The following is a 14,567-nucleotide window of genomic DNA, read 5'->3' as shown; positions in this document are numbered from 1 at the left end:
AAAAAAAACCCGTTTATGCGTGTTTCCTCCCCTGTAAAATGGGTTAATGATAGTATCTATTGCATAGGGTTATTGAGGGAATTTAATAAGTGAATGTGTGTGACAATGATTAGCATGTTTATAACAATGATTAGCACATAGTAAGTACTTCGTAAATCTTGGCTACTTTTTTAAAATCCCTAATCTTAATGATATAATAGAGAGTAGAAAAAATGGAGACAAAAGGTGGCTCTTTTGAACAGCAACTCTTCTTTCTTGCTCCTTTCTGTCCTTTCTTCTACACACATAACTTCTTTTTTGTTCCCTCTCTAGAAAGCTTTCACTTCTGTGTACATGTGTGCATGTGTGTGTGTGCACCAGCTCATGTGAACATGCATGCCATGGTAACGGAGTAAGTAACGTGATTCTGATGCTGCATCTGATCAGAGTGGCCAGACACTAGAGATACTAGAATTTATAGTGAATTCAATCAGCAACAACTAGGAAAACTACTTCCTTAGAAATCAATATGTGCTGTATTTCATGCTACTCCACCATTGTCTCTAGCCTAGTATTTACCACAAGGTTCTGACTTGTTCCTTGTGTCTCTCTCCATACCCATCCTTCCCCCAAACCCACTAGACTGAGACAGAGACCCTATCTTATACTTTCTGATTTCTCAAACCCATACAACCACACAAAGGTTGGCTAGATGAACAAATGGAATAAACAAGAAAGAACTGCTGCTGAAATAGCTTTCTGTTACTAAAGTGATAAAACAACTGCTAATCATAATCATTGGAGGAATCCCTTTATGCCTGGGAAGTACTTTTCCCTTGCTTTCTAAAGAATCAGACTCCCAAGTTACCAAATTAGAAAGATTTAGCATTGGAGTATTGGAAAAATTACATATTTGTGGTGGAATAAAAAGGCCAGAATTGGCCCTAGAAGTCATCTAATACAGCTAGCTCATTTTGTAAAAGGAGAAAATAAGGCCCAGAGAGATTAAGTGCTTTGCTTAAGGTCACACAGCTATTTATCCTCAGAGCTGGAAACAGAACCTGTAATATCACTACATATTTTACTAAACATCTTTCATCCCATCACAGGCTTTAATAAGCTTCCTTTATTTTTATAACTGCCCTTCCCAATGTACAATTCTAATGTTTTTCCTCATCTGTAAAAATCCTCAAATAACCAACTTGGCAAATTACTAGCATTTACATTGTCCATTCAACTAAGAAAAATTGAATGGTAACTTACAAGTGGGAGAGTATGCTGGCTGCTCAATTATCCTTTTCTTAAGCAGAAATCATGAAACCTGCTTCAATTTCGATGAAAGAATGGGAGCTATAAAAATCCAGGCATCCTTGTGAATTTAATGAAGTCAAAAAGAACAATGACAACAACAGTAACAAAAATCTAAGACTTCAAAAAGTGTCTGCCTCACTTTCAATCAGAGGAAAAATGCCCTTTAGAGGTAAGGGTGCCAGATTGAACAAATAAAAATACAGGACAGGGACTTCCCTGGTGGTCCAGTGGTAAAGAATCCACCTTATAATGCAGGGGACGCAGGTTTGATCCCTAGTCAGGGAACTAGGATCCCACGTGCCGTGGGACAACTAAGCCCGCGTGCTACAAGTACTGAGCTCGCGCCCTCAACTAGAGAGCCTGCATGCCGCAAACTACAAAGCCCATGCGCTCTGGAACCCGCGTGCCACGCCTACAGAGCCCACGCGCCACAACTAGAGAAGAGAAAACCCGCACACCACAACTAGAGAGAAGCCCTTGTGCCGCAATGAAAGATGTATTTTCTGAGGGAAATGGGCATTTCAACAATTGGGCTATGGCCCACTCTTCATTCCCCGTGCCTGGAGACATGTGACCCTACTATGAGCATTCCACGGAACAAACACATGGACTCAGGAATGAAAACCCTAGAATGATTAGGGAAGAATAGGATTCCTGCTTGTCAACCAGATCAGCTCTCCTATCCCAGGCAGCCAATGAGGTGTTGGCCAAATTCTTCCATCCGTCCTCTTTTCCATTGTGAAAGTTTGCTGCATAAATAATGGGCATTCTTTACAGCATGGATGAGTTCCTGAATGGAATACAAATGAAATCACATTTCTAATTGGAAAAGGACATCTTCATTTACAGCAACACTTAAACTCTCCCTCACATTCATGCACACACAAACAGAGAAACAAATTCCACCCTCCCTTACCACAAAAGATCACTCTATAATTAAAACTGTATTGTATTTCCATCACAGTTTTTCTGAGACTGAGATAGATATATATATCTCAGTTTCATATATATATATATATATATATATATATATATATACATAAAATTAAGATATATATGCATATATCTTAATCACAGCCTGGCACAAAAGACTACGAGTATTTTTAACTGTTTTCAATGAAAAAATCTGCATTGCCTCCTCACAGCTCACTTCCACTGAACATTCCAACACCACCTGCTTCTGTTTAAAGCAAAGAGTTGCCCAATTTTTCCCCCAAAACTGGGTTCAATTTAATTATGGCTTTTGTGTTAACCCACACAACTTGGTGATTAAGGCAACAACAGAAACCAAAAGAAGCTGGCATCAAGTTTTGTTCCAAATAATTTGAGAAGTATCCTTATATATTCTTCGTCCCTGTAATACTGCCAACTGTGACATTAAAGACTCTCCAGGGGAAATATCCCTGTTAGGACCACTCATAGTTAATAGCGTGCCTTTCCTTTGGAAACTTGAAAGGACCCTCAAAGGTCTCTAGATACTTTAAATCAGAGCCTGGCTCTTCCTGATTACTTATGAATTACGTCAGAACCATCTAAAATTCCATGGCAAAGACACAGTAGAAATGCCCTTATGTGTGCAACTGGTTAATGCCCATGGATTATTCATGAAGCACCACCATTCCAAATTGGTCTCAAGGAAACAACAGGACAAAGGACTCAGCAACCATCCTAACTGGAAATCTGATCAGATGAGGTTAGTGTAGTCATCAGAACTAAGGCCCTCATCAGATCTGATTTCCGATGAGTTTCAGCTGAATCTGAGTGGAAAATACAAAGCAGCTGCTATTGCTGAGGCTACAATGGTAGGGGCTAAGATCCTTCCAGATCTACAAGTCTTGGGTAGTAAAGGACACTCAGTAACATTCCCTCAAAAATTCATGGATATGAGCTCTGCCGCATGGCCCTTAATGGGTAGCCAGCTCATTTTTAGGAGGGCCAAAGACTGGGAACTAGGCGACATATAAACATCTGAGGATGGATCCCAACCCAACCTTGAGGGGCTTTCTCAAGGGAAATGACAAAGCTAAGCGTCAAAGACAATACATGGTCTCTGGGTCACTGTCTCATTTCAAATCCAAGCTGGGTTTTAGTGTTCTCTTTTTGTAGAAGGAGACTAAGATACACAGAAAGGGTGATGGCTTTGTCAGAAGAAGATATGGGTGTGGCACATACTCCTGAGGCCATAAAGCAGAACGCAGGGATTTGGGTCAAAGCTCAAAAAATGACTCTCAAACCAGGGACCAATGTGGATGGAGACACTGAATGCTAACAGAGATGTTAATGGTAGAAGCTGGGTGGAGAATTATCTTGAAAGGCAGGAGAGAGAATAAGACAAAGAGCTAGAGAAGATAACAAGAGAGGGAGAAAGAGGGAGATCCCCAAAGCAAAGTGGGGAGTGGTGCAAAATCACACTGAGGTATTTCTAGTAGGTGTTATTGGCACGTGGATAGAACGCCATGGACATAAAGATGCGCCCAGCAGGCCCCCTGCCATGAAGGACTGGTCTCAGCCACTGGGCGTGCTGTTGGCTCAAAGGCTTTACCATCAGCTTCTCCCAGGACTGCCTCAGCTGCAGAAGCTGGCTCATCCAAGTCACACCCCTCCCAGGGGCGGCCCATACCTAATCACTGATCCATCTCAGCCCAACTTGGGGCAAATCTGAAGGGCCATTCTAGCTCCAGAGCTCCCATGGAATCAGCTGAGACTGCCTTGTGCCTGCATTCTGCCCACCCCTGATCCCCTTCCCCTTCCCAAAGACACTCCTTAATAAACATCCTGCACACCAAACTCCATCACAAATCTGCCTCCCCACCTTGACGCCATCTATATCTGGGATTTCCTTGATAACTTTCTAGGGAAACCTTGCTAAATCTCCAGCTGAACCATGGGATTATGCTTGGACAATTAATTTCTTACGCCTGAAAAATAATCCACAGGAAACTGGGATCATCAATTTGTTAAGGCATTTGACTCAACAACATGTGTTTCTTGGATACAAGAATTATTAGCATTAGGACAGACTTATCAAACAAAAAGCAGCAGCATAGAGAGCTAGCGTGGATAAATTTGGTAAAGGGGGAGGTCTGCTGGAGCTTTGTTTTTGTTTTCAGTTGTGTGAATCATTTTTGGCTGTGGAGACCTGAGTTAATGGTGATCTTTCATAGATCCCTTTAATTAAAAGCCAGGATGAGGAATGCTGTTCAAATATTGTTTGCCATAAATCACTCTTTATCCTCACTCAGAGATGGCAGAGAAGGAGAGACCTATGTTCTAAGATAAGGGCAGAGCCTTTCCCTCTTGACTCCCCTTGTACTCTCTTGAAAGTACAAACCTGAACACTAACTTCAAGGTCACCCTGAGTTCTGGGAAGCTCAGCCCCTCATTTGTTTGGATCTCTCCTAGTACATTCTGGGCGGGGCTTCCTTGACCGCTAGCCATGGAAGAGGCAAAGCTCCATCTCTGAGCTTGAACCTGCTCTTACTTATTAGCTATTGGCCAGAACATAGGCCCAGGAGCTTGATTTTGAAGGAACAGAGACTCCTGATTTTGAAGTCAGCAGACAAGCTAAGCATCCCTGAAACTAGAACAAATCTAGAATCCGAGGTGCTCCCTATCTTCAGACATTGAGGCCAATGTCATTGGAAAACTGAGAGGCTAGGAGGGACCAAGACTGGACACTTGTTCTTGGAATATTCAGACATCTCTGGGCTCAGCCTATTCACCACCTGTCACTTCTGCAAAGCAGCCCTCAGGACATGTTGTAGTTTCAGCATTTTGTTTATGGAATCATGTTTCTTAGACGACTTTGCAACAAAGGTGGTCTTCTCGGCCAACACTCCCAGAAGGACCAGTGTCAACCGGAGATGATACAACCCAGCAGTTGTGCACAAGTCACAGCCCTCGCTGACAGGAGAGGGGGTGGATGGAGACCAGGAAACAAGGCCATGGAAACCAGAGGCATAGCAGGAAATGTTAGATCAAATTTCTTTTCTGCTGCAGCTGGAATGATGGTGTCCTCTGAACATCCCAGGGCCGGGCACAGTTAAGCAAGGGCTGTGGAGCCAGAGTGACAAAGGAGACTGCCTACCAGGAAGGAATGAGATGGTCTACGGCACAGACACTGGGATGTCAGACACCAATTCTGGAGGCTCTCTGGAAGGAGGTCCTTCTGATTATTAAAAGCTTTTTCTCTCTGCTTCTCAACTTTCAGAAATGTAAGGATTACTAAGAGTGCTTGTTTAAAAAGTTGATCATAGATCCTGATCCTAGAGTTTCTGATTTGATGAGTATGGAATGAGATCCAGGAACCCAGTTTATTGATTTAATTATTTTTAAAGCGAATCATAGGTGATTCAGATGCATGGACCACAATTTGAAAAACAGAGCTCAGATCTACAGGGAGAAGTTTCCTTCTGTGGTTTTGCCATATGCTTCCATGCCAGCAAGCTAGTCTGGATTATTTTGCATAAAGCTCAATCATAAATTCCTAAAACGTTGATAGGATTTGAACAAACATAATCATTCTAAGGGGAGTAGGATGGGAAGCAACAAATCTTAAACTCTGAGTACATGTTAGAAACTGTGTTGGCAGCTTAACCTACTATTAGTTTATTTCCTTCTTACAAGACCCCCGAGTAAAAAAGCATCTCAGTTTTATAAATGGAGAAGCTGAGGCTTGGAGAAGTTAAGCAGTAATTTGCCAAGGATCACCAAGCTAAGGTAACAGAGTAAGGATTTAAACCCACATATAACTAGCTCTGAAAGCAAATATGCCTGAATAGAAGAATCATCCAGGATATTTGTTTAAAATCCGATTCTCAGTCCACTCTCCTGGAGATTCTGATTCAGCATCTTTGTGGTAGAGCTCTGGAATCTGTATCTTTGGCAGTTAACCCTAGGTGACTCTTACCTTTTGAGTTAGGAAAAGACTACTACCCATAGCACCCCCTAATAAAGTGCACACATTTGTGGATTCTTCCAGTGGGATTAGGAGGCTCAAAAGATCCAAGTTTTTGCCCTTTGCCTTCAGGGCAAAAGTGTTGCTTTTGAAAACACCTGACAATTTTCTTCAAAACTTGTCTTGAAAAATAAATGTGTGTTGCTATTCAGATGTTTTCCTTCCCTACATTGTTTCTTTTCTTAGAGAAAAACACTGGATTGGGATGAAGGAATTTCCAAAGCTATGTAATAACATATGAGGGTGGGCAACATTTTTCACATGACTCCCAGTAATAAAAATACAACAGATGGTTGAAAAAATAACCACAGAATTAGAGCAACCACTGTGTTCCATACAGAGGTTAATTAACTTGGTTGGAGGATCAAATTTCCACACTCTAATATTCCAATAATCTCTGGTGTCCACAAACTTTAAGGTGCACCAGAATCACATGGTGTAGGGGACGCTGCTAGGTAGGTGCTCAGGCACCACCCCCTAGAGACTCCAATATAGTTGGTTCATGGTGGGGCTCAAGAATCTACATTTTGAAAGAGTACCTGGAGTTATTTTAATACAAATACCTACAAACCACAATTCAAAAAACTGTCTTAATATATGAAGACCATCTTGAGTTGTTTTTGGAAGTAGGTAGAGAATGGATGGAAGGATGAGTGGATAGGCAATAGATGAATAGGCAACAGAATATCAACCAACACATGTTACCGAGTCCAGGCTCATACTGCTTGCTGAACGACAGGCCAATAAATCAAGAGATGAGTTGTTGGGGCAAGGAATAGCGACTTTATTGGGAAAGCCGGCAGACCAAAAAAATGGTATTCTAGTGTCCCAAAGAACCATCTTACCCAAGTTAGAATTCAGGCTTCTTTTATACTAACAGGGGAGGGGGTGTGGTTGATTGTTGCAGACTTCTTGGTGTCAGAATCCTTTGTTCTGGCAGCTGTCCAGGTAGGTCAGGTCAGGATGTTCCTGTAAACCTCCAACAATTTATTCTCTGTTCTGCAACTTTTTATCTCTATATGAATGGAAAAGTGTTATACCTTTAAAGGTCAGAGCCTTGAGAATGGGCGATCCTGTATATTTCAGGCTATAGGCAACATTCTTAACTTGTAGCAAAAGCAATAGAATACAAAGGTTAAAGTAAAAGAAACAGACCCAATATGGAGTCAGATTTGTTCTTCCCTGTTACACCCAGACCATATGATTTAGTGGAAACTTTGCCGTATTTTCATTACTTATGAGTAATCCTACTGATTATTATAAATAATTTAAGTGTTGAATATAGAAGAGCTATTACTGCATGCATCCAAATTTTTCAAGTGTTCTACACCATTAGACCACAGTGTCTCTCACACCTCTTACTAAAGCAAGAGTACTCCAAGGAACAGTCGTGAGGTAGTTAACTGAAGCAAATCCTGTTTTACTATCACTGTCTATGACAAAATTGGGCTGTTCTCTGAGAGGAATGATGGTATCCTTGGAACATAATAAAATAGAAGTGGATAATACAATAAACTTTTAACAATTTGAAACTTCTGGCATTTGGACAAAACAAGAATATTAAACGATTTAATAGGAACCCTGTTTTGTGTTGTTACATACTGAAAATGAAAGTACAGTCATTTTCTCAATAAAATGTGTGATAGACTAGGCATCACAAATCAAATGGGGAGTGGCGTATCTAATAAATTTTGTAACAACTGCTTAGCAATTTAGTGGGAGGAGACCAATTTGGCTTATTTTCTCAAACCATATATCAAAATAAAATCTAGATAGATAAGTGTTTAAAACTAGAGAAAAAGCAAATGCAAAAGTCAGAAAGCAAAGTACAAATATATGACAGATAATGGTTTAATAATGTTAAAAATATTGTTAACTCTATAAAAAATTCAAACACCAAAAGTATACAAAAAACAATAAAATATTGTCCCATACTCTCATTTCCTGCTGGTAGGAGTGTAACTGGTATGGCATTTCTGGAAGCCAATCTGATAATATGTGTCAAATGCATTATAAATATGATTACTCTTCAATCCAGCCATTCATCCTCTAGGGGTTCAACCAAAAGTAAATAGACAGGTCTGCAAAACTGTATAAATAATGACATAAGAATGTTCATCACAACATGGTTTTTAACAGCTAAAAATATTAGAAACATCCAAATGTCCATCAATAGGCCAGCTCTACAATGCAACCATAGGGAGCCTTTAAAGTATCGTGCCTTTATTTTTTGCATGAGAAGCTATCAGTGTAAGTAAAACAATTCAGGGGAAACATATCATGTTTTCACAATAGTGTTAATGTATTTAATGCCCTTAAATTTTACATTCAAAAATGGCTAAAATTTTATGTTATGTATATTTTACCACAATAAAAAATTTTATTAAATCTAATTTTCATAAATGTTATAAAAAATAGTTATTTTAAACAATAATAATATATTATTATTAAGAACAATATTTATTCTCTGAGTGGTGGAATTATGATTGATTTTTATTTCTCTATCCTTTGATAAAAATCTGAATTTTTATAAGTTACAGGTATAATTTTTATTATTTTATTTATTATTGGCAAAGACAAAGCTACTTCCATTTTGAAAATAAATTTGTCCAGTACATACTGAAAACAAGCAGAAAAAAATTATAAATAATTCATGAAATAAAAAAGATAAATTATAAGCAAATATATGGGAAAATGATCAACAATAATCAATTTATGCACACAAGGTAAAAATAAATGCCTTTTTTTTTTTAATAGCATATAGTTGAGTTTTTTCCTTTTTTTTTTTAATTTATTTATTTATTTTCGGCTGTGTTGGGTCTTCGTTTCTGTGTGAGGGCTTTCTCTAGTTGCGGCAAGCGGGGGCCACTCTTCATCGCAGTGCGCGGGCCTCTCACTATCGCGGCCTCTCCCGTTGTGGAGCACAGGCTCCAGACGCGCAGGCTCAGTAGTTGTGGCTCACGGGCTTAGTTGCTCTGCGGCATGTGGGAATCTTCCCAGACCAGGGCTCGAACCCGTGTTCCCTGCATTGGCAGGCGGATTCTTAACCACTGCGCCACCAGGGAAGCCCCATAAATGCCATTTTTAACTGCCAGCTTACACTTTTTTTAAGACAATACCTAATGCTGGTAACCTATGCCTTTAATTACTAGTGCCTCTCTATTACCACAAATTTGAAAACTAATTGTCAATTAATATCTATCTACTCCTACTCATTTTCTTTACTGCATCAAGCCCTATGCTGTGCCCTGCTGTCAATGCCACATAAGAGCCTTCTCTCCATGCCACCTAAACCAGGCATTGTTCTGGTACCATTATTCCTCATTCATCTAGAACCACTTTCCCCACATGCTTCACACTCTACTTCCCATTCCAGCCCTGTTTTTTCTCATTTTGACCTCACGATTCCTTTTCTTATTTTTGGCCTCTCCTCATTCCTGAAACTGAATTAACCATCTCCCTATTACTCCCTTTTGCCACCCATGAAGCAAGCCCTAATTAACACATTTCAAGAGAAAGGTGATTGTAATTCTTAATTTTCTTTTAGTATGTTGTTCTCTACCAAGTCACAGAGTTTGTAACTCATGTATATCTCAAAACTAAATTTGATGTACAAGCTAGAAATTTAAGGATGTCTCGAGACCATCATTCCCTATGGCATAGGTCATTCCACACTAATGGAATAACTTTATGGTAATTCGTATCTTCAAGTTACTGTTTTATTTTGATTTCTAAATTAACCCTATTCACATGAGTCCTTATGCACCTCGGCCATGGTTGTTATTTCATCTACACAGACACATGCAGATCACATATAACTGTCTCCAGACGTGTCACATGGGGATGGAATTAAGGAAGGAAATTAATTAAACTCCATGTCTTGTGTGAGATCTGGCAGAGCACAACAAGGTCCAAGAGACTCTTGAGCCATTCTATCAAAACGTGACCAGTTTTTCTTAGCCATACATTTACCAAACACACAGGAAAATGCAAGGACAATGAGTAACTGAAACAAGAGTTTGAATTATTAACGTATTCAAGTTTTTAGTTTTGGAGATTCTGTGCATTTGACATGGAGAGTAGAAAATGTATCTGGCTTATTCCTTTAGTGAAAACACCTCAGTAAACACCTTTTTCTCAGTTCATTTTCTATCCTGGAAGCAAAAAATTTTAAGTGTAGAGAAACACTTTGGAAGTTTATTTGTACTCACAGAGAAGATGTCTGAAAAGGAAACTGCACCAGCTTCAGCTCTGCCTGTGACAACCCTCATGATCTTTAAGATATTTTTTACAGAAAAAATATTTTTGAAGATTGAAAACATTTCAGTATGTGGTCTCATGTTTTTGGCAGAGGTTGAGAGCTTCTGAGCCAGATAACAGAGCTATACATCAATACATAAGCAACCCATCCTGCCAACCGGTTTACCTTAGTTCTCTAGTAAACCCAAGTTCTATGTGGCAACTGTGAGCGTTTAGCTCAAAGGAAAACTCGTCAGACCCATTTCTGCCTCAAGGGTATCAGAATTATTTGTTTTTAGTAAACCAACTTCATTCTTTTATCCACAAACATATACTGAGCCACTTGGGCCAATCCTTGGTACAAAACAAATGGGCCACACATTTTGGCCACGAAGAGGGGATCTGAGTTATATATAAACATTCCCAGATAAGGCCATCTTAGACCATCTGACCTATGTTGACTAAAAACACATAGTGGAACCCAGCCCACCCAGAACTGTCAGGCAACTTGTAGACATGTGAGCAGCCATGACAGGTTGCTGTTTTAAGCCTCTAGTTTTGGGATAGTTTGTTCTGAAGTATTATAGTGGCAATAGGTAACTGTTACATGCACTACTACCAATAACATTTCTCTCTGTATTAGCAGTATTCACCAGTGTAATTAAATAAGAAGTTGAAAAGAGGCAGGAAACTATCAACATACGCAGGAGTTATGATTATATATCTGAATAACCCCCAATTATCAACTTAGCAATGATTATAAACATTAAAAGGAATTTAATAAAGTAGTGGGATACAAAGTTATTATACAAAAAGTGATGGCTTTCAAATATATAAAGAATGCAGTTGGAAGATTAAGTGAAAAGAACTATAATTGCAACCAAAAAGATTAAATATATAGGAATAAATTGAATATTTAAATGTGGGTTATGTTTAAGAAAACATTAAAACACCGTTAAGGTACAAAATAAAAGATGTGGAAAAACTTGTGAGGCATACCACTTCCTTGGGAAAGAAGACACAGCATCACAAAGGTGACGCTCCTCCCAAGTTGATTCTTAAATTCAATGTAACCTCGATGAACACACAAAAGATTTTGGTCTTTGTTTTGTTTTACTTTGCTTTGTTTTGAAGTTAGACTAACTCTAGAGTTAATACAGAAAAAATAAATTAAAATGCCTGAAAAACTCTAAAGAGGAAAAATAATAAGAGAGGACATACACTACCAGACAGTAAAACTTTCACCAAAGTCTCAGTAATTAAAACAGGGGGTACTTATATGTGAATATACCAAAGGAACAGAACTTTTTTAAATCTAGAAATGGACTCAAATATGGTGGGGACTTTAGTACATGATAAAGATGACATCTCAATTCAGTGTGGAAAAGATCTCGGCAGTAAATTTATGAGGAGAAAAATAAGTAAATTGGCTCTAGACGTCACAGAGTACTCAGAATAAATTCCAAATAGAGGGCTTCCCTGGTGGCGCAGTGGTTGAGAATCTGCCTGCCAATGCAGGGGACACGGGTTCGAGCCCTGGTCTGGGAAGTTCCCACATGCCGCGGAGCGGCTGGGCCCGTGAGCCAAAACTACTGAGCCTGCGCGTCTGGAGCCTGTGCTCCGCAACAAGAGAGGCCGCGATAGTGAAAGGCCTGTGCACCGCGATGAAGAGTGGCCCCCACTTGCCGCAACTAGAGAAAGCCCTCACGCAGAAATGAAGACCCAACACAGCCATAAATAATTAAATAAATAAATAAATAAAAATTTAAAAAAAAATTCCAAATAGATTAAAATTTTAAATGTAAAAAAATGAAACTGTAAGAGAATTACAAGAAAACATAGAACATTTTTATAACTTTGGATTGTGAGTGGCCTTTGTAAAAACTACTCAAAATTTGGAAACCAGTAAGGAAAAGGTAATAAATTGACAACATAAAATTCAGAAACTTCAGTTTGGCAAACAACACTAAAAGTAAAGTCAAAAGACAAATAATAATTGAGAAAAATATGCACAAGTCATAGTGTATTAAAAAAGCTATTTTCTTTAATATTACATGAAGAGATCCAGAAATATAATAAACAAGACAATATGGAAAAGTGGGCAAAGGTGTCAACAGGGTATTTACACAAAATGAATAGAAGTGGCTGTTAAATATAGGAAGTGATGTTTAATCTCACTTAGTGATACTCTTGGGGAAGCTAGGGTTGCCAGGCATCCTGTACATACAGGCATGTCCTCTAGTAAATAATTTTGTCCTTCATCCTGTACTGACTTTGTCAGAATGCCCTAAATGGCCAGAACACAGATTTTTGTTTTTAAATGAATTACAACAATTTGACAGTTAGAGCTATTTTCTCACCACGGTAAATGGCAGCACTGGCTGAAAATCATACCTCCACAGGTAAAGATCTGGACAATCCTCCATGGTCTCCCCTGCAGGTTTGGCTGAGGGAAGATCAAAACCAGAGACTGAGAAATAGAAGTACACATTTTTCATATTGAGGAAAGGGTGAGACTATTATTTGGCCAAAGTTCCAAGTCGTGAACAAGTAACCACTATTAATTAGAGATAAATTTGAATCAGTACACACACTCTAAAAATCAGCCAATCACCAACAGCCTCACCCATCGAGCTGTGCTTCTGAGGTAGTGGGTCAGCAGCTCCCTAACTCCAGTAACCGTACTAACTGTCACCACGGAAAGGCCATTAGTCCCCAAACACGTATTTCTGACAGCCCACCATTCCTTGAACACCAGGCTTTCCAAAATCTCACATAGGGTCAGCTCTGGCTTTCTTCAGAGACTGAAACTTTCAAGACTATACTTTGCAGGCAAATGGAAAGTTCACCCTTTTTGCACCAATATCGAGTTCACTTTATTGTTAGTCCACAAGTTTCCAATCTTTTCAACGGTTCAACCTGCTTGCAGTTAGTTATGGGTTTGGACTTGTGAAAGACACACTGAAACTGCCGTGAGATTACCAAATTCAATCTTTTTCATGATTGTGATGGTTGCTATTATATAGATACATTGTTTATTTATGTGTATTTGAAGTCCCAAATGCCAAAGCAAAAATATAAATTTCATGGTGAGTTTTCTGAACAGTGGAAATGAGGGAAAGGTATTTTTGAAGCTTTTGGTGTGGCATAGGATTATTCATTCAGTTTCAAAGTCATTCAATATGAAAGTCAGATGTAAGCTGGCATATCCTAACAGTAAGCATAAGAGATGCATGATCTCTCCAACTAGTACCAAAGAAAGTAATAAAATGACAGGTTTTTTGATTAAGAGAAATTCAGATGATGAAGATTAAATAATTGTTGCAATGGCCTTCTACATAATATATTGTCAGTCTTTCAGGTCAAATGACCAAGTGTCCTGCTACCAGAAGTATTTTCTAATTCCAAAATGCAAGCAAATTTTCAAGCGCCAAGACGAAATCTACTGCAATAATAAAAATGTACTAGCTCCATTTACTATTACAGAGATTATCAAAAATCTGAATACTTCACCTTTTTATGTCACAGCCTTGGATGCTAGTAATCACAATGCAGAAAAAATTTCCCTTGTGCACTATTTTTCTTGTGAAAAAGTTTTGAGTATAACGCCATTGAGAGTAAAGTCCCTTCCATATGATACTTTAGAAATGGCAGCAAATTTTTGCAGAGACTCACTTATTGAGTTAGGAGTGAATGAAAAAAACAATGGTACTGCTTTTGGTGGAGATAGCATACAAATTTTGGTGCATGTTTGTTCAAGTAAAGGTACAAACAAAACATTCAAAGTTGAAGCAAAGCGTAGGTGATTCTATGGAAGGTGTTGGCTGTCTTGCCCATGTTTTACATAATGCTGCTCAAACAGCATCTGGTGTCCTTTCTTGACATCAATTTCTTTTGCCGTCTATTGAATGTTCTCTTATTTCAGCATTTATACAGTTTGAACAGAATGATTAAAGGAGTTTTGTGATTTTGTTGGCCTTTAGTACTCTTCAAATTTGCTCTCATTCAAAAACCTATTGGGCTTCCCTGGTGGTGCAGTTGTTAAGAATCCGCCTGCCAATGCAAGGGACACAGGTTCGAG

The 14,567-nt window shown here is 38.9% G+C and overlaps 1 long non-coding RNA gene across 1 annotated transcript in view; it reads right to left on the bottom strand.

The window, feature by feature from the left end:
* Positions 1-1,105: 1,105 nt before the first annotated feature.
* Positions 1,106-14,567, bottom strand: part of LOC309664526 — a 40,213-nt gene continuing 26,751 nt past the window's right edge. Inside the window, exons 2-3 of the long non-coding RNA XR_014265889.1 lie at positions 9,327-14,499; positions 1,106-8,987 (exon numbers count right to left, since the gene is read on the bottom strand). This is a non-coding gene — a long non-coding RNA (uncharacterized lncRNA). The remainder of the gene's footprint in view (positions 8,988-9,326; positions 14,500-14,567) is intronic.

Source organism: Balaenoptera physalus (genome assembly GCF_965194825.1).
Source record: "Balaenoptera physalus genome assembly, chromosome: 7".
NCBI classification, from domain to species: Eukaryota; Metazoa; Chordata; class Mammalia; order Artiodactyla; family Balaenopteridae; genus Balaenoptera; species Balaenoptera physalus.
This window is presented reverse-complemented; position numbering and strand designations above follow the sequence as displayed.